The sequence below is a fragment of the Rhinolophus hipposideros genome (assembly GCF_964194185.1).
Source record: "Rhinolophus hipposideros genome assembly, chromosome: 13".
NCBI lineage: Eukaryota > Metazoa > Chordata > Mammalia > Chiroptera > Rhinolophidae > Rhinolophus > Rhinolophus hipposideros.
This window is the reverse complement of record NC_138059.1, coordinates 51,341,601-51,362,906: the sequence shown is the minus strand read 5'-3', so window position 1 is coordinate 51,362,906 and position 21,306 is coordinate 51,341,601. Positions and strand designations below refer to the sequence as shown.

The window sequence follows — 21,306 nt, the reverse complement described above, 5'->3', positions numbered from 1 at the left end:
CCTCCCAAGAATGACCCGAGTGTATTCCACCTATGCCCTGACTTTATCTCAAGCTGTTGAAATTTTATGAGTGTAAATCTGATGACACTGTAAGAATGCCCAATTTTGCCTCCAAACCTGCCTCATCCGAAGTCCCCTAAACCACATTTTCCTCTTCACACCAACTGATAAGTGATACTGCTTAAATAGAAAAGGCTACCATTTGCGTGTATTTTTGCAGTTAACTAACATCTTTTCCTATGTATCATTTCGTTTGCACCTTACAGTGCAGTGGAAGGCTGGCAACATGGAGGGGGTGGGGGTCATCCTCTTCATTTTACATACTGGAAACCAGAGGTCCTTAGAGATAAGTGAGCTGATGAAGGGGAAGCTGTCCACAGGGGAACCCAACCCAGAAGTCCCATCCCTAAATCCTTTCTCTTAAATGGGAAGCACTTGGGCCATGTGATCTGGTGTTTGCATTTGACTACAAGTCAAGAAGTCTGGATTGCACTCCTGGTTTCAGCATTCTGTAGTGTATATGTAGCCTTACACAAATCATGTCTAACTTCTGCTTACATCTCTGACATGGATGATTGCACCCAATGGGTTGTACCCAGATGGAGATGCATATCTCAGAGGATTGGTGTAAAATGGATAGGAAAATATTATCACTTTGTCATTCAATATTAACATTTTTAAACTTATTTGTAATTACATTCTCGCACCAGATTGGTCATAGCCCAGCTCTTCCAAGGCACTTACTAAAGATTTCCTAGCCTCAGTTTCCTCATCTGTAAAGTTGCCATAGTAGAATCCCATGGTTTTTTTTCTTTTTATTATGGACATTTCAAATATGTTTTAAAGGTAAAGGGAATCATATAATGAACCACTGTGTATGCTCTACCTAGTACCAAACATTTTTTCTGAGTTCCTTTAAACCAAATCTCAGGCATCATACCATCTCACTCACCTCTAATTAAGTTATGCATTTTCCAATATCACCACGATGCCATGGTCACACCTAGAAAAATTAAGAAAAATTCTTTAACATCATCTGATATCTAGTACATAGCCAATTTCCCCGATTGTCTCAAAGATGTATTTTTCCAGTGGGTTTATTCACTCAGCAGGTGAATAAGGTCCAAATGTTGAATGTGATTACTGTGCATCTTAAGTCACTTTTATTCTATAACAGCTCTCTCTCTCCCTTTCTCTCTCTCATCACAACTTTTTTCTGTTGTTGGACCATATCATTTATTTTGTGGAATGTTCCCCAGCCTGAATTGGGTTGATTTCTTCCTTTTAATGGTATTTAACTTTTTCCCCTTCATTGTCTGTCTTTCATAGGGTTGATGGTAAGGATTACGTGAGTTAATATCTGTAAAACAGCCCGTGTATTAGTTTGCAAGGGCTGCTGTAAAAAAGTGGCTTAAACAATAGAAATATATTTTATTACAGTTCTGGAGGCCAGAAGTCCATAATCAAGGTGTCAGCCGGGTTGGTTCCTTCCAAGGGCTGTAAGGGAAGGATCTGCACAGGCCTGTCTCCTTGGCTTGCAGATGGCCATTTTCTCCGTGTCTCTTCACACCATCTTCCCTCTATTTGTGTCTGTCTCCATGTCCAAATTTTTCCTTTCTATTAGGACACCAGTTACATTGGATTAGAGCTACCCTAATGACCCCATCTTAACTAGTCACATCTGCAATGACCCTATTTCCAAACAAGGTCACATTCTGAGGTGCTGAGGGTTAAGACTTCAACATATGAATTTTGTGGGAACACAATTCAACCCATAACACCTGGCACACTGAAAAATTTCTATAAATATTAGCTAAGGTGTCAATAATTCCATCATTAACATGTTATATTGTTACTCATTTAAGGATTAAATGAGTTAATGCATGTAAAACATTGAGCACAATACCTACTACGTTATAAAATTTCTATGAACATTAGCTATGAAGTTGTAACATGTTACAATGTTATTTAGTAATTTTTTAAATACTAATTTATATTCATATTATAATTATATTTATTTAGTAATTTTTAATACTAATTTAAATTTGTAAGACTCAATAAGAATGAGTAATGGGGGTACAGGAACAGGTCTGCAAATTGGGAGGCCTAGAGGGAAAGAGGGAGCCTCAGAAGGCACCAGACCAGCTCAGAACCCCAGCTTGGGGAAGGTCAAGTCCTGGTTTCATTGTGTTACCAGCTACATAACTCTGGGCAAGTAGCTTCTTCAGACGGAGATTTCCTTTTCTCTAAAATAATCAAACATAAGAAATTCTCTAAGCACCTTTTCACTTCTAAAATTCTAGGTTCTATAAAGAAAAAAATCGTGACAGGCATAGCAAACAAGTATAATTTATAATAGCAACAAAGCTATTTCACTATATTTGGTGAAACCACAAAATTTTTTTTATCAGTTACTAGGTGATAAATCATTCTTAAAATGCACTAGAAAAAATTATTTTAGTACAAGTAGTCAAGTTGATATATGTCAATCTTATTTTATACCACTATCCTTTTCACTTTGGTTTATTCTTAACTTTTATTTATTTTTATTTTTTTTTTCACGTTCATGGACCCTTTTTGTTTTCTTTTTGTATGTGAACATTTTTTGCTCTCAGTGTTGTTTGTGGTTCTTTTTTAAGACTCTAACCAATTACTTTCTTTGTCTCTTTTCCTTTTTCTCATCGTTAAACACTCTTTCCTCACTTGTTTTCTCATTTGTTCCCATCCTTAATATATTTCCTTTTTTCTCTTGTTCATTCTTTCTTCTCTAATCTGGATGAAAGACCCCAAAAGATGGAATCATTTACATCATCCCAAAGAGATTTCATCCTAAAAAAAATCTTTGGTTACCTTTTTCAGACAAGAGCAGTTAACACAGAAAGTTGCCTTCCTGGGGATGAACACACAAGAGGTCAGCATAGAACCACAGCTTTGAAGACCTTTCCACTTGCACAAACCCTCTGCCTCACATCCAACAGAAAGTCATTCATCCTCTGCTGGAATATTTCTGTACACAGTAAAATTCTAGTAGGAAGCTCGGCTAACAGGCACATTAACTGCCTATTGGGACGAATGATGGATGGCTATGGTGTTAAATAAGGAGAAGATCCTGATGTGTGGGCCAGGAGAAACACAGCCTTTCATGACATTAAATGTTGTAAGAAGAGCGATAATATACTTTCAGATCATCAGAAATGATTACTAAGTGAAAAGAAAGGCTAGGGTTCACCAAGGGATCATAACACCTCATGTTAACATTGCCATAGTGAGAGAGGCTGAGGGCAGCTACAGTGGGCACATGCAGAAGTAAGATACTGAGTATCCAGAGAAGGAGATAGCATCTAGGGGACTGGGGGTGTTGGGCCATTGCGATGGCACTTTGTTTTCTGTTACCATCCATCAGCCAGGTAGCCTTTTGAGCTTGGTTTAGCTTCCCTAGTAGACTTCCCTCTTGATAAGACACAGTTCCCATTAGGGGAAAAAAAAAAGGCCTTTCTTTCTCGAACCAATTTTATTTGCTTGGACAGTGTAAGACAGTTTGCCCCTAGAACCTGATTACCCTGGATAAGCTGAAAACCCAAAGTAATATGACCAGAGCTTAGCAACTCTTCAGATATGAGGGGTTAATGATAAGGGAAGAATTAAATACAATATCAAATTTCTAAGTAAGTGTTCCTAGCAGGATGATGTATCACACACAGAATAGGAAAAGGTAGACTCTACAAAAGTATTATTAGTAATCTTCAGGCTTTCTCTCACCACCAAACCTCTATTTTAATATCTTGTGGTGGAGGGTCTATTGGAAGTACTCTGTAATTTCAGGGGGCATATTTTACTTCTATGTACATGTAACAACCTGTAGTAAGTGCTTACTACATGCTGGACACTAAGATGTACAAGGATGTAAGACATAGCATACCATCTCAGAAGCACAGAGTTGAGTAGGGACTATCAGACATATATATAAGTAACTAAAAATGGAACTGTATTGGTTATTTGTATTGCATATCATTTAGGATGTTGTCAGCTACAAATAATAGAAAATTCCAACTCTTAATTTGATTTAAAGAGTAAAATAAATGTATTATCTCACTTACCAAGAAGTCTAGGAATAGGGTGATTCTGGGATTGGTTAATATAACAGTCTTTGGATATCATCACAGACTCAGGTTCTTTCCATCTTTCCGCTCTGTCATCTAGGCACGTTGGTCTTGGTCCTCAAGCTTGTCCCCTTATATACACAAGAGGGCAATAGTTTCAGTCATTACCCATGGGACAGCACTGGGTGAAAGAATAGGATCTGATGTTTCCATTTGTTTTCCTTTCATTTTTATGATCAGAAACTCTTCCTTGGATCTGCCCCTCCCTTCCCACTTTCTCTATGTCTCACTTATCATAATTATGTCATATGACCTTTCTTACATCAGTCACTAGCAAGAAAAATAATATTAACCTGATAGCGTGGACCAATCAAGATTGAACAATCTAGACCTGGGGAGGGAGCCCTGGACACCAGACATCAAAATAAAATCTGGATTCTATTATTAAGAGAAAACGCAGGTGCAGGGGATGATGGCTATTAGGCAAACAATCGGCAGGATTTAGTGCAACATGCATATTCTCACTGGCACATTTTTACTTGAAGCTATTTAGTCCCTTGCCATGGATGTTTAGACAATGAAGTATCTGAGAGTGTTCCATTGCTTTTCAAGAGAAAGAAAAAACACCATTTTCCTCCAGAACTGAGAACAGGTCTTGAGTAAATACAACTACTGTTCATGGTAGCACCCATTATGTACCAAATACTATGCACAGGGCATTGTGCTAAACATTCTAGGACCACTAGCTCTTTTAGCTCTTACCACAGTCTTGCAAAGTGAATGTCTTAGGAGCATTTACAGAAATTAAAGAAAACAAAAACAAAAACTTTGCTTCAAGGAAGTTAGGTAACTTGACAAAGTCACATAGCTAAGAAATGCAGGAGGTGAGAGCCAGTCCAGTCCTATTTCAGGTCAAAGCCTCTACTCTCTCAGTATACATCTCTACTACATAACTCCTAAGACAAGCACGTGGGGTGCAGAGGTTTCTAGAATCTGTGTACGACAGTAGGGCTGGGGGGAGGATAGTTTTATGTCCTCCTACAGCTGCTGTAGAATATGAGGCTAAGGGGTTGAGGTGAAAAAAAGTCCTAGAGAGTTTGTCTAGGGAGAGATGCCAGTTGTTTGAGGACTGTCTGGGAATTTGGAGCTGGAGTGGACAGGGACTTCCTTTTCTTTCTGCCCAGGAAAGGTGGATTCTCAGCACTGCTGATTATAATGGGAGAAATAGAGCTGACTTATAAAACTATCAGACACATACGTCAAAAGAGTCAGATTATTTCACGAAACTTTTCTTTAGGAAATCGGGAATCTACTCTTCATCCAAATTACAAGTCAATGCTAATGACACAGTTTGTATCACACTTCTGTGTACAAAGTGTTTCCATGTGCACCATCTCATCTGAAATCTGAAGTGTTGTAACTTCCCTCTCAGGTGATGAAACTAAGGCTGTAGACCAGTGCTCCCAGAGAATTTTCTATGATGATGGAAATATTCTGTATCCGCCTGCCCAGTACAGTAGTTGCAAACCACATGTAGCTATTGAGCACATGAAAGGTGAATAGTATGACTGAGGAACTGAGTTTTTAATTTTAACTAATTTTAGTTTAATTTAAAGAGCTACGTGTGGCCAGTGACCACCATAGTGAAAGGTACAGCTGTAGATGTTGAGTGACTTTCCCAAGTTTATTGCTTTAGTAAGCTTGGCTCCCCTCTTTGTGGTAACACATTGCAACAAGAATTCTTCTTGTGTTCCATAAGTTAATCATCAACTTGATTTAAATGCTGGGAATTAAATTCCATTGTGAAAACTTCTCAAGTATGAATTCGATAAAGTAAAGGGACTAAAAACAGTTGAAATGAACTTTCCCTTATGTCAATTAAGTCTGAATTTGTTGGGCAATGGGAGCATAATATATATTCCATTACCTGATTGAAGTTTTCCACTCAGGTTGTGGGTAAAAGAATGAGTTTCTGAACCCAGTACTGCAAGCAATTGCATAAGATCATCTAGTCACTGAAGGGCATGGCTATAACTGTCCTTCACCTTCTGGGAGAATAAAAGTCTCTCTTGTGATTCACTCTGGTAATCACAAATTCTGGAAAGTTCTAGGCATCAAATAAAAATTATTATCTGATACTATTCCTGCATGTCAACACTGGTTGGGCCTCCTAAGGAGATATAGGGAGGGCAGGAGAAGGAGTATAGGAATGATGAGATTTCACTAGTGAAATCTCATGCTTTAATGGAAAAAGGAGACAAGGAGAATAAAGAATTGGAGTAAGTCCCCAGGGAAACATCAATTTTGAGGATGTAGGTATAGTCCTCTATTTATTTAAACCAGGGGTGTCCAAACTTTTTTCAACATTTTTTACCAAGGGCCATATGCGGTAAAATACACAAACAGCTGGGCCACTCACTCGAGGTGAAGTACGTATTGCCTCACCTGGTTTATTTAAGTAAACTAAATACATTTTTGGAATTTGCTGCAGGCCAATTAACAATGGATGATGAGCCACAGTTGGCCTGCGGGCCGCAGTTTAGACACCCCTGATTTAAACAAACACTTCATCCAGCAAGATGAGGCCTTAGGTACTGTTTCTTTATCTTTCTTCTTTGCATACTAAAGGGTTTTGGAAATGGTTGGGGAAAATCTGCCAATGACAACATCCACAGTTCCTGCCCAACCATGACCTTTAGGAGGCTTGGGTTGCCCTATTGCGTGAAATCGAGGGATTCTCCACATGTACATTCCTATCTTCACAGCCTGTCTTCAGATAGGTCCCTTCCTTCCTAGATAGATAGAAGTATAGGTTTGCCAGGCAGATGACCCTCACCTCCACCCCGGATTTAGTCAGAAACTTCATTTCATCACCATTATTAACAGCTGGGTGTGCTAATGTTTACTGAAGGACATGATAAGAACCACACATAATCAGAAGGAAACAAATCCATGACTCAGCACTTTTCCTCCTGCTCAGCAGCTGTGGAAAGGTTCCTGTTTGACCTAAGGACATCTGTGGGGCCTGGGACTCTTGCCAATGTCTTCTTGAAGATCTAATAATGTGTGGGATAAGGGTGGGCAGCCACTAAAATTCAGAAAAATAGTAAATAGTCTCTCTGTAATGCTAATCTCGATCACTCCAGCTACCTAAAGTTGATGACCAGAACTGCTTCATTAACTTAATTACAATCCTAGTTTGTTTCCTGAATTCCAGTTAGTTTTCCAAAAGGAGGGAACCTAAACATTTACTGAAAATTATGTTTAAGGTTTGCATATATATCTCAGATTAGTCTCTTCATCTCCTTGTGTAATGAGACATATTAACGTACTTTTAGAGATGGAGAAGTTGAGATTCAGAGATGGTAAATAAGTAGCCCAAGATCATATAGTTCTTTAGAGGGAGAGCCAAAATCCAAACTCTGATTCTCAGTCTTCTAGTACCAAGCTGCCACCTCAGGCAGCATGATCTGAATAGAAGAAGGGTACTCACTGCTATGGAATAATTGTGTCCCCCAAGAGTCATATATTGAAACCTTTACCCCGATGTGGCTATACTTAAAAATATGGCCTTTAGGGAAGTAATTAAGGTGAAATGAAGTCATAAGCTTTGGACCTTAATCCTATAGGACTGGTGTTCTTATATGAAGAGGAAGAGACACCAGAGAGCACTCTCTTTCCATGCACACAAAGAAGAAGCCATGTGAAAACACAGAGAGAAGACAGTCATCTACAAGTCAGGAAGACAACCTCACCAGAATCCAACCCTGTGGGCACTTTGATCCCAAACTTTTAGCCTCCAGAATTCTGAGAAAATAAATGTCTGTTGTTTAAGACACCCAGTCTGTGGAACTGTTCTTTTTTATGGCAGCCCAAGCTGACTAATACTTGTATACCTACCTTGAGACTTTTAAGACTTTCCCTTCAAAACTCCTCATGTAACACTCAAAAAAATGGCGTGGCCTACAACCACAGCCAACAACACTTCACCTACCTGCCTCTCCAGCAGAGCCAGAGCTAGGGTGAGGTGAGTGAGGCAATTTCTCAGGGGACAAACAACACAGTAATTTCTCAAGAATGAAAAAAAAAAGAACTCAGTCGTTAAGATAAATAACATTTTAACAAAACATTTTTAAAAATCAAAATCCATGCAAAAAATCCATGAGGTTTTAGCTATTTTGCAATTTTGCCCACAGCTAACCATGCTTGAGAGCTATTTCTCCCTGGTTTTTAAATGTAGGTGGAACCATACTTGAGGTAAAGGAACTCCTCGTTTTTCCCATGACATATGTGCAAAGTAGATGACGGAGGCACATAGAACACACCTAAGCCAGACAAAGTCTATTGATTCTACCTTCAAAACAGAAAGCCCAACTACCTCTTGACAAGTCCATTCCTACCCTCCAGTCTCCTAATTGGTCTCCTGGCTGCCTCCTTTGCCCCCTTTAGTTATTTCTCAATTCTGGTGCCAGTTGTCATCATAATCTGATCATGTCACTTCTCTGGTCCAAACCTTCCAATTGCTTTTCATTCTTACTCAAAGTCAAATAATCTGCCTTGCAAAGCGCCCTTCTCTCTTACCTCAACTCTTTATAACAACTCTATAATTTACTTATCTTGTTTATTGTTTGTATCCTCCATTGACTGCTCAAACAATCATCAGATAAACCTATTGATCAAGGAAAGCTAACTTTATTAGATTTACTATAGTAAGGGAAGACAGAATCTTAGGAGTCTAAAATAAGAAGTTAGAGAAGAGTATATATAAGGTTTAGGGCTTAAGCTAGGTGATGTTAAGGATGATCTTGCAAGGTGGGGAATTGGCTAGAATTGGACAATTTATGACATACTAGCTTAGAATTGATGGGAAAATTGAGGTGAGGGTGTTGATGACTTTTAGTTTTCACAAACAAGCACCATTTCCGGTATTATTTAACACACAAATTGAGAATTATTTCTGTTTCTGTTCTTACACAACTAGAATGTAAGCTCCATGAGTGTATGAATTTATTTTTCTGTTCTGTTCACTTGTATCCCATCTTTAAAAAGAATGCCTGTAAGTTTTGAGTAGATGTCAATAAATATTTGTTGTATAAAAGAATGAATCTTATTATTCTGAATTTTAAAATAAGAAAACTGAAACTCAAATAACTTTCCTTAGTCACATAATAAGACATCTGAGATTTGAACATAGGGCTATTTAATTCTAAAGTCAAACTCTTTCTCCTGTGCCACCTGGATTCTGGTGTTTATTGAGGCTCTGTGTTAAATACTTTTAGTACATTTTATTATGTAACTCAATAACTCTGTAATGCAATTACTATCATTATTCCCCTTTTAAGGATGAGGAAACTGAGGCTTACAGAAATTAATTTACCCAAGTTCAAAAAGCTTGCTAATGCAGAGACAGTTCTCAAAGTTAGGTTACTGTGATTCAAAACACTAAGCTATAGTCAAAAGGTGGGTGCAACCCAAATGGCCATTAACGGATGAATGGATAAACAAAATGTGGTATATACATACAATAGAATATTACTTGGCCTTAAAAAAAAATTGAATTCTGACACATGCTTCAACATGGATGAACCTTGCAAACATATACTATATGAAATAAGCCAGATACAATAGAACAAATATTGTATGATTCCATTTATACAAGGTCCCAGATGGGTACCTGCACACACAATGAGTTGCAATATAATATAGAAGAGGAACCCTGAGCTTAGGAAACCCAAATCTTTTATAATGAGCAGTTGGCAAATTCATGGATATAGAAAGTTGAATTGTGATTACCGGGGACTAGGGGAAGGGGAGAATGGAGAGTTATTTAATAGGTATGGAATTTGTTTGGGATGATGAAAAAGTTCTGGAAATAGATAGTGGTGATGGTTTCACAACACTATGAATGTACATAATGCCACTGAATTGTACACTCAATAGTGGTTGAAATGGTAAATTTTATGTTATGTATATTTTACCACAATAAAATGAAATAAAATAAAAAAGACCTCAATGGAAAATTCTTTAGTCTTCAGCATAGGTCCTTTCCATATTTCTCCTGTGTCAGCTGCAAGATCATTACCCAGTGGTTCCAATGCCTTAGTCTTTTATTAATGTTATACTAAATAGCTCCAAAATAAAAATCTTTCTGCTATCATCAATTACCATTGAGCCTGAAAAATAAAGGATATGAAAAAGTAGAAACAGAAAAATAGAGAGAGGTGATATAAACAAATTCAGATGAACAGATAATGTTGGCTAGAGAAAGACTTTCTGCTACCTTGGAAAATTTAAAAGAAATATATATATATATATATATATATATATATATATATATATATATATATATACATATATATATATGTGTATATATATATATATTATATATGTGTGTGGGGGGGTATATATATATATATATACACACATATACACATATATATATACATACACATATATATGTAATTCTTTTACATACACTAATTCATTTCTTCTGTCTCTCCAATCCATGATTTATGGAACACTTAATGGTGATTTACTACTCATACTATTTACATAAGAACTGTGAAGAATCTGAGATTTTATCCTCAGATTCCTGAGTCAGGGACAAAAAATTATTACTCTCCATATAGCAAACAGCATGAGCCTCAGCATATTTACATCAGTTCTTGCCCCCAGTTTCCATGGGGAGGATGCATATAAGCCCAGATGGGTACCTGCACACACAATGAGTTGCAATATAACATAGAAGAGGAACCCTGAGCTTAGAAAACCCAAATCTTTTATAATGAGCAGCAAGCATGCCTACCCTTTGCTCCAAAGGGAGACACTATCTATTGTCCAGGGATATTTACAATATAAAAGCCTTAGAAAGATAGTCTGGAACAAAGGATAATCAGTGCTTCTGCTAGCAAAATTTGCAGGAACTCAAAAGATCCATGGAAAATTGTTTCAGCACAATATCCACCCCTCATTTCTATACGATATTGGTTTCTGGTAAGTTTTTCCATAAGTATGTCACTCTGTCATCTGACCAACAGAAACGGGGACCAAACCCATTCAATTTGTCTCACAGGGCATTTAAGCAGCCTTAAGTAGTTCAGACTACCACCTACAGGACTCTAAGCAGCAAGGAAAGGCCAGCCTACAGCACTGACCTCAACAATGCCCTTCAGGGTCCTAGATCCAATGAACTGAACAAATTCCACAAAACATCAGGGGCTACCTTAAAAATCTAAGTGACTTTCTCCTTAACTTTCTGTATTGATCTTTTAACTTAGCCCAAGGCATTAATCCAGGTACAGAAGAAGGAAGTCTATGGCAATTATATCAACCATAGCAATAATGGCCAATGAGATTATACTGACCTAAATGCCCTTCAGAAATGAGGTCACATCATTGATCACTTCCGCTAAAATCAGGGGCAGATTCCATATCACTTTTTTTAATTGGATGTTTCCCATCGTGGGAAAAATTGCTCAGGGGGTGCACATAAATAACAAACAAGTTATCCCTTCAGAATGCTCCCTTGAGAACTAAGCATAGCTGCTTTGGGAGAGATCTCCACATTCATCTGAGGGCTATATGATCTCTAGAAGTGTTTCTTAAATGCTTGCAGTTTTCCTTGACCACCCCTAGGGGTCAAGTCCCCATGTTTTCATGAGAAAGGCAAATTAACACCTGGCCTTCAGACCAGAAGTACAACACTGAGAGTGCACTTGGTGCCCCTGTAAAGAAAGTTTACAACTGCTGGGCCATTCAAACGAAATCTACATCATTGGGGTGTATGTGAAAAGATTGACAATGTCAATGACATGGCCTCCTGACCATGGCCTACAGGTGCCAGTTCAGTTTGAATTGGGCCCAGTCCGTGTTTTAGAACGGCTGCCTGAAGGGCAGTCCATCCAACCTGTCCTGTTTGTACACAATACCGACCAGCAGCACAATCTTCATTCACCCTACAGAGTGATGGCCCAATGGCTATGGACATGGGGATGGTGAAAACATCCAGTGGGCAACTGATGTTTTGCATGGGAGAGCCCTCCTTTGCTGTTTCCAATAGATTTCTCAGTAAGGTTAAGGTAAATGATGATCAAATTGTGTTCACACTCATCTGCAAGAGGGTGGGAGATCCAGCAGTCTTAAATTTAAGTCACTTGCAACAATGTAAGAGAACTATACCAGGGCATTTTCCACTTTGAGAAAGGCTCCAGAGAAAGATCATTAATGTCACTTGCTCCCCTATAGCTCCTAAAGTCTAAGGAGCTCCTTCCCCAGGTGCCAGTGTTATTACTCTCCCTCTACCACCACAAAATCTGTGTGGCCCATTCCAGTACCTATAACTTCAGCTTTTGTCCAAATATTCCCCTACTCACACCAAGACCTTCAAGTACAACAGGGACAAGGGCACTTTTATAAAATATATATATATATATATAAATACTTGTATTAGTCTGCTATGGCATTTGGCTGCCACAAAATGCCATAGACAGAGTGGCTTATACAACAGACATCTATTTTCTCACAGTTCTGAAAGCTGAGAAGTCCAAGATCAAGATACCAAGGCTGGTTTCTGGTGAAACCTCTCTTTCTGGCTTACAGACATCTACCTTCTCAATATGTCTTAACATAGCCTTTCCTCTGTGCTTGTGTGTATGTGTGTGTGTAGGAAAAAGAGAGAGAGAGAGAGAGAGAGAGAGAGAGAGAGAGAGAGAGAGAGAGAGAGAGATCTGGTGTCTCTTCTTATAAGGATACCAGTCCTATTGAATTAGGGCTTACCCTTATAACCTCATTTAACCTTAATTACCTCCTTAAAGGCTGTATTTCTAAATATAGTCACATTTGGGGCTTAGGGTTTCAACATATGAATGGGGGTGGGGGCATAACAACTCAGTTCATTACAATGTTTATTCCCTCACTTTGGCCTGTATGTGCCACCGTAGGAGGATTTGCTAAGCAGTGTACTCAACCATGTGATCATTATCTTTATGACCTAAAGCTGTGTAAATCCAACAAGAAATTCCAGGTAGCTGAACCAGAATGAAATTTAAATCCCTTAGGCCTCACTTTTGGCTGGGCTGTCCCCAGAGAATATACCATCAGGCCAGCCTACAACTGCTACTAGGTGACAGAAAGGAACATCATGCCCAGTTATCATAAGGGCAGAATCCCAAATTTTCAAAATAGATCTACATAACTATTGGGAGACAATTCTTCAGGGTGCCTCTCTACACACCTTGTGAGAAGAGGCATTGGCTACCTTTGTTACACTCTTTTTTCAGAATGTTTGCCTAGCGTATAGCCTTGGAAGATAAAGATAATGCTTCCCTCCAGAGCAAAGGGCAGCTATGTTAAATTTCCAGTGTAATAGTGTTTTTCTCTAGTGTAAAAATCAGGCCAGCTCATTACTCACTATTAAGATTTGGGCTCCTTAAACTTGGGGTTCCTTTCCTGGATGCAACCTATTGCATGCACAGATTTTACCTGCCCCTTATCACATTACCCTGTGGGAACTAGCCTCAGGAACTCTAACTACTGCTATTGCCATGAGTGGCAAAGTCCTTTGTCTCTGACCCAGGAGTCTCATGTCTTCTGCCAGGATCACTGAAATGATGGCTGACTCACTTATTAGTTTGCAAGTAGGATAAACCCCTCACTATTCTTGATGACCACCCCCAACTCTTTCATCCTGATCATTACCCAGAAAGCAGCTGAGAGAATGTAATAATTCCTTTCTGCAGACTGCCACATTCAGTGACCAAACTGCCTCACTAAGGTGCATGGGTCAGGAAAAGCTGCAGGAGGAGAGTCAGAAATATTTTTCAGTCAATTTTTGAGGAGGCTGTTTCAATACTCAACAACACAGGATGCCTGTGAATGACAGAGAGCACAGAAACTCCAAAAGCTAATTGACGAGCAGCACATTGTTGAGAGTCATTTGCAATAAAAGACTCACCATTGTGAGAATGCAAATGGGCCAGAAAGCCAAACACAAGACATAGATCAGTTTCACCGGCCACAGTGTTCTGGCAGGCATTGGCTGATCAGACTAGAACAACATTGTAACCTGAAAAAGTGTCAACAGAAGTGAGGCACCACCTACAGCTCTCAGAGAGGTCAAGGGTCCAGTGCAGTCCATCTGCCAGGAGCAGTCAAGGGCAATGTCCTATGTGATATAGTCTCTCACTTTGTGAGGGGAGGAAAGTTATATAGTTGGAGGATGAGAAACTGCAGTGTTGTTCTGGAAAAGTTTCAGCAAGGCTGACAGGGAGTCCTAAAGCCAAAGTAATTCTGTCATAGGAATCCCAGTAACAGGCCTCAGGATTTCTGGTGTGTTCAGCCATTGGCTGGGAGCAGCCATGGGTAGTGTATCCTCTGCATAAATGGAGCGAAGGATAACAGAACTCAGCAAAGGCAGCTGTGTCCAAGCACACTCTCTGTAAGCAGAACATCTAAGTACATTTTCATGGCCACCATAACCAACTATGGTCAATAAAAAAAGATTCCATAATAAACCATATTAAAAATAAAAAAGGGACTAAGACGCTGGAATAGAAAAAGGGAATAGCAAAAATGCAAATACATATTCAAAATATATATGTATTATAAACATATGAAAGGAAAAGAACTAGACAGAGTGTCATGTATCCTGTCAATCTGTAGTATATAAATGTTTATGCTTTAAAAGTATTTTATGAGAAACTAAAAACCATCTTTAAAGCTCTGGTATACTGATATGTATATAAGTTTTTCAACGTGATATATCGCCTTTTTCTTTCCTCAGTAACCAAAAAAAGCCTGGGAGATTTCTTTTTGTCTTTCTATCTCTGGGATTCAGTCAAGTAGGAGGAAGGAGTAGAGGAACACAGCTACCTTTCCTTCTCACAGCCTAGCTAGTAAAGGCCTCCCTTTGGCTGTGTGGAGCCAGGATCTGGTGAGGGAGAACAGTGGGGAGCATGGGATACAGCAGGCCTTGAGTGCAGATATATCATAATGTATTATCACCTACATACATACACGTCAATTATTTTAAAGATTCATTGAGCTAAAACTCACCCATGTAAAGTGTACAATTCAATGGTTTTATTATATACACAAAGATGTACAACCATCTCCATGATCTGAGTTTAGGGTAGTCACATCATCTCAAACAGAAATCCATTAACAGTCATTTCTCCAAATTTCTCCTCCCCACCCCCAGTCCTGAAAACCACTACTCTACTTTCTGTCTCTACAGATTTGGACATTCCCTATAAATGGAATCATATACTATATAGTCTTTTGTACCTGGTTTTTTCATTTAGCACAATGTTTTCAATGTTCATCCTTGGTGTTCCACGCATAGTATGTTATTCCATTTTACAGCCAAATAATATTGTATGGATATCCCACATTTTTTTAATCCATTAATTAATTAATGGATACTTGGGTTGTTTTCATGTTTTGGCTATTATGAATAATGCTTTTATGAACACTTATGTTCAAGTTTATGTGTTGACATATTTTCAATTTTCTTGGGTATACTCGCATAACTAGGAGTTATGTTGTTGGCTCATATGGTAAGTCTATGTTTTTGTTTGTTTGTTTTTGGAGTTTTTTGTTTGTTTTTTTATTAGTTTCAGGTGTACAAAACAATGCAATAGTTAGACATTTCACCCCTCAAAAATTGATAACCCCCTTCCCCAATCTATTGCCCCTGACATCATATACATCTGTTACAATTCCGTTGACTCTATTCCCTAAGCTACACTCCATGTCTCATGATTATATATATATTAAATTATAGTTAATATTAACAATACAACATTAATAATACAACATTAATAATAATGTTAATAATACAACATTATTCAACTTCAGGTTCAGGTGTACAGTGCAGTGGTCAAGCATCTACACCATCCATGAATTGGTCTCCCTAATAAGTGAGACATGTGCCCATCTGACACCCTACAAAATCTTTACAACATTATTGATTATATTCCCCATACTGTCTTTCATATCCCTGTGACAATATTGTAGTTACCAATTTATGCTGTCTGATCTCTTCCCCTTCTCCCTCATCCCCACCCCCATCTCCTCTAGGAACCATCTGTTTTTCCTCTATATCTCTGAGACTATTTCTGTTTACTTTGCTGATTTATTCAGATCTTTAGATTCCAAATATAAGTGAGATCATATGGTATTTCTTTTCCTCCGACTGACTTGTTTCACTTAGCATAATGTTCTCTAGGTCCACCCATGTCGTTGCAAATGGTAAGATTTCATTCTTCTTTATAGCCAAGTAATATTCCATTGTATAAATGTACCACAGTTTCTTAATCCAGTTGTCTACTGATGAGCATGTTGGCTGTTTCCTAGTTTTGGCTATTGTAAATAGCACTGCAATAAACATAAGAGTGCATATTTTTTTCTCATTAGCATCCTGGATTTCTCTGGATAGATAACTAAGAGTGGAATTGCTGGGTCATAAGGTAGTTCCATTTCCAGTTTTTTGAGATACCTCCAATTTTCATAGCGGCCACACCAATCTGCAATCCCACTAGCAGTGTACCTGGGTTCTCTTTTCTCCACAACTTCACCAGCACTTGTTTGTTGATTTATTGATGATAGCCATTCTGACTGGAGTGAGATAGTATCTCAGTGTGGTTTTTATTTGCATTTCTCTAATGATTAGCGTGGTTGAGCATTTTTTCATGTCTGTTGGACATCTGAATGTTCTCTTTAGAGAAATATCTCTTCATGTCCTCTGTCCATTTTTTAATTGGGTTGCTTATATTTTTGGTGTTGGGCTGAATAAGTGTTTTATAAATTTTAGATGTTAACCCTTTATTAGATGTATCATTGACAAATATCTTCTCCCATTCAGTAATCTGCCTTTTTGTTTTATTGATGGTTTCCTTTGCTGTGAAAAAACTTTTAAGTTTGATGTAATCCCATACGTTTATTTTTCCTTTTACTTCCCTTGCCTGAGGGGATATATCAGTAAAAATATTATTCAGGGTAATGTCACAAATTTACTCCTTATGTTTTCTTCTAGGAGTTTTATGGTTTTGGGTCTTACATTTAAGTCTTTAAATCCATTTTTAATTTGTTCTCTTATATGGTGTAAGGAGGTGGTCCAGCTTCATTTTTTTTGCATGAGTCAGTCCAGTTTTCCCAGCACCATTTATTAAATAGACTGTCTTTATCCCAACGTAAATTCTTGCTTCCATTGTCATAGATTAAATGACCATATCTGAATGGATTTATTTCCGGGCTCTCTATTCTGTTCCATCGATCTATGTGTCTGTTTTTATACCAGTACCATACTGTTTAGATTACTATAGCCTTGTAGTATGATTTGATGTCAGGTAGTGTGATACCTCCCACTTTGTTCTTATTTCTCAAGATTGCCGGTAACTCTATGTTTTAAGGAACTGCAAAACTGCTTTTCAACCAGCTGCACCAACCATTCCCACCAACGATATATAAGGATCCAATGTCTCCATATTCTGACCAATACTTGTTTTTGTTGTCTTTTGATTATGGTTATCCTAGTAGGTTTGAAGTTGTATTTCACTGTGATTTTGATTTGCATTTCTCTAATGACTAATGATGTTGAACATCCTTTATGTTTTTATGGGCCATCTTTGTATCTTCTTTGGAGAAATGTCTATTCAAATCCTTTGCCCATTTTTTAAATTGAGTTACTTGTATTTTTGTTTTTGACTTGTCAGAGTTCTTTATACGTTCTAGATACCAGTTTCTTATCAGATATGTGATTTCCAAAAATTTTTGCCCTTCCTGTGGGTTGTGTTTTCATTTGTAGCACAAAAGTTTTAAATTTTGACATAGCCAAATTTATCTCTTTTTTCTTTGGTTGCTTATGCTTTTGGTGTCATATCTAAGCAACCACTGACGAATTGAAGGTCACAGAGATTTACTCTTACATTTTCTTTTAAAATTTTAATACTTTTAGCTCTTACATTTAGGTCTATGGTCTATTTTGAGTTAATTTTATGCATAAGAAAGTGGTTCATGTTCATTATTTTGCATGTGGATATCCACTTCTTCTAGCACCATTTGTTGAAAAGACTCTTCTTCCCTCACTGAACTGCATGTCACTTTTAAGCAAAAATTATCATTTCTCTATGACCACATGAGAGGATAATCAGATTCATTAATTCAGGCTTCTCATATGCTAGAGTTTCTAGTACTTGGTGTTTTGTGAGACAAACCTCCTCTAAACACATTTGTTAACTAAACAAAGACAAGAACTGTACTTAACTTTGCTGAACTACCTAAGAATTTGAACCACTTCTGTTTGCTATAAATACTTGGTTCTGTGAAGGAGACGGCTGGTTTCTGTTGAAACTTGATCCCAGAGTATTTATCTGGGAAGCTGAAGGACTGATTTTCCCGTTTTATCCATGACCTCTCCCAATAAATGCATTTATTAATTTCCATGAATTGTTGTGGCTGGTGGGAGGTGTGTAGCAGCCGCCAGTTGCGTAGCTAAGAAAATGCAGGCTGCCAACAGAAGTCCACAAAGACTATTGAATCACTTCTTCCCAACTTCATCATTGCTTTGGCCCCTAAGAATTCATGCCACTCCTTGGCCTTCCATTTTACTGTACAGAGAATAATGCAGACATTTAAATATTCTTCAGGCCAACCTTATTGCAATACATCAAAAGTATCAAATGAGATTTTTGCCTTCAAGGTGGACCAACTGAAGCAAGCCACTTGATGCATGAACAGCACTCAAAACATATCAGTAGAGAACATTAAAGATTTAATGCAAAGCCTACATTGTTCCATGGAATTCCAGGGAAAAAAAATAGTTATTGAAGTAGTTTTCAAAAGGCCCAGAAACAACCTCAAACGAAGGGTCATAATTATTTTAGAGAAGTCAATCTCTAACTCACCTGTACTGTTCTTTCAGGCTGTTGTTCATTTATTTCTTACATCACAGTCAGAGCCAGAGATAGTCCAGGAAAAGGACCTTTGCATCATATCATTCACGAGTCCTGGGTATGACCCAGAGAAACATGGTTCAGGCTCCTCACCCAGTCAGAGCAACAGATGGTGCCTGTTACTCCCCCTAAGCAGGGACATGAAAAGAATTAGAATCCTGGGATCTTAAATCTGGAAGAGCCATTAGAGATTAATAACACTCTCTTATTTACAGATGAGACAACTAAGGCCCAGAGAATTAAGGGATTTGGCTGTGTCACACAGTGAATTGAGGTTAATGGAGAAGTGACTGTAAAATATTTGAAGCATGTTAATGTTATGAGTCAAAATCACTGATATAAGACAGTTTTTCATTCAAAATCTGATGCTTCAAACATACCACTGTCTTACCCAAACTTTTAAGCTGAGGTTTTGACAGTTAACATTAAATGTTAGATAAAAGTGAGGTAGGGTGGGGTGGGGGTAGTTACTACAGCTTCAAAGAAACCAAATCTAAATATAATGCCCTACTACCTTGTTGAGATACAAAAGACATCCTCTAGTACCTTTCTATCAGCATTAAATGCATTACAATGAGAGGTCAGTTGACTTTTGTTCCTTGGATTATTTTGACATTGTTCAGAGTCTTCCAGTTTGCATTTCACTGAGCCCAGGTGCTGGGCCATCCCTGAACATGGGTCCCCAGACCTTCATACTGTCAAATTCAACAGTTATTTTCTCTCTCTCTGCAGCTGCTCTCAGAAGACTGCTTTTGTGGACCACCAGGAATTTCCTGTGATAGAATATCAGAAAGCTACTGGTGACTCGGAGGAGGTGACTTCACAGGGCAAAAGTTCTCTTTCTACAATAAACATTCTCAGTGTGGCCATGTAGGAGACTTCCTACACAGACCCCACACCTATGAGCCACTTGTCATCTTGACACCAAATAGCCAGAGAAAGAAATAGAACCGTTTGTCAGAGATTATCTTTTTTTAAAGTGAACTTGCCTCTGGGTTCCTAGTATGTTAACATCATCATAAAAACCAATGAAGAAAAAAACTTACTTAAAAAAAGATTTTAAGAGAACATATGAGTTTTATAAAGCAAATAGGCAAGCCATTTCACAGCTTCTAAGTGAGGAATGGAGGCTGTCAAATGATCACAAGGCCCTTTAGCATCGTGAGGGAAGAGGAGCAGGGGCCGTTCCTTGGCACACTGATAAGCCTTGTGCCCCATGGGAGGCCTGGGAGCATCAAGAGAATAAGAGTTGTCATATTCCAGGCAACTTTACTTCTCCAACAGCCATTCCAAAAGCCACCACTCAGAAGAGAGTTACTAAAGAAAGAAGCCAGAACTGCTGGGTCATCAGCAATGGGAGCTGATACACGCTTAAGAAGTACCTGAGCCACTTCAGCATGAGGGGAAAGAGTGATCCAAGGGAGGGGTCAGCTAGTGCACTCAAGCCTGTGCTTCTTCAGGGTGACTGGACATTAACTACCAGCAGGAGGTGGCACCACAAACAAAACTTCTTAGGCGTTTCTTCTTCTATCTTTAAAACATTGCATTCGACTCCCTAACTTATCCTTTGTGTCTCAATAATGTCATGGATTCTGACCCACAAAGTCTCATTCTTAGAAGCTGCTAGTATTAGTATTTGTAATAAGAAAAACTATGATGGATTAACTGGCTTGCTAACATGAGAGTGAATCCATCGAAAGCTGAAGGTGACCCTCGCCCTTCTCAAGATCTTAACAATTCAAATTCTTGGCAAGAACTCTTGCCTACACACCTGGCTGCTGCTTCCACCTAATTTATAGCTTTGAGCTCCCAACTTTCACTTGTTTCCCTTGGTTAATTTTTCTCATTCATATGATTAGCCTCCTCAGGTAGCTAATAAGCTCCTCTCTCCTTTTTGTAAAATAGGACCTCATGGTTTAATTAGGCTCTCATTTTCTTAGGGTCTTCTCTCTCTCTCTCTCTCTCTCTCTCTCTCTCTCTCTCTCTCTCTCTCTCTGCAGGGGGCCAGGGTCCTTACCAGGCTTTCTGTAAAAAGATGATAGCAGCAGGGTGAAGTACAGGTGGAGCAGACAGAAGTCCTCACACATCCCCCAGACCCTACCTACCCTAAGGGTCAAGAAAAAGGCCAGTAGGACAAGCAGCAGAGTTACAAGCATCTTCAAATACAATTCCTTTATCTTCATGGAGCTGGATTAATCACAGTTCTCCTAAAGGGTTCCAAGTATAAGAGAAGCACTACAACCATCTCTATCTTT

The 21,306-nt window shown here is 38.5% G+C and overlaps 1 long non-coding RNA gene across 1 annotated transcript; it reads right to left on the bottom strand.

Annotated features, from left to right (window-relative positions):
* Positions 1–2,559: 2,559 nt before the first annotated feature.
* On the bottom strand, positions 2,560–20,194 carry LOC308506690. Its single transcript, XR_013994753.1, has 3 exons — positions 19,598–20,194; positions 19,004–19,179; positions 2,560–4,231 (listed from the first exon to the last, which is right to left on the bottom strand). It is a non-coding gene; the product is annotated as an uncharacterized lncRNA (long non-coding RNA).
* Positions 20,195–21,306: the final 1,112 nt, after the last annotated feature.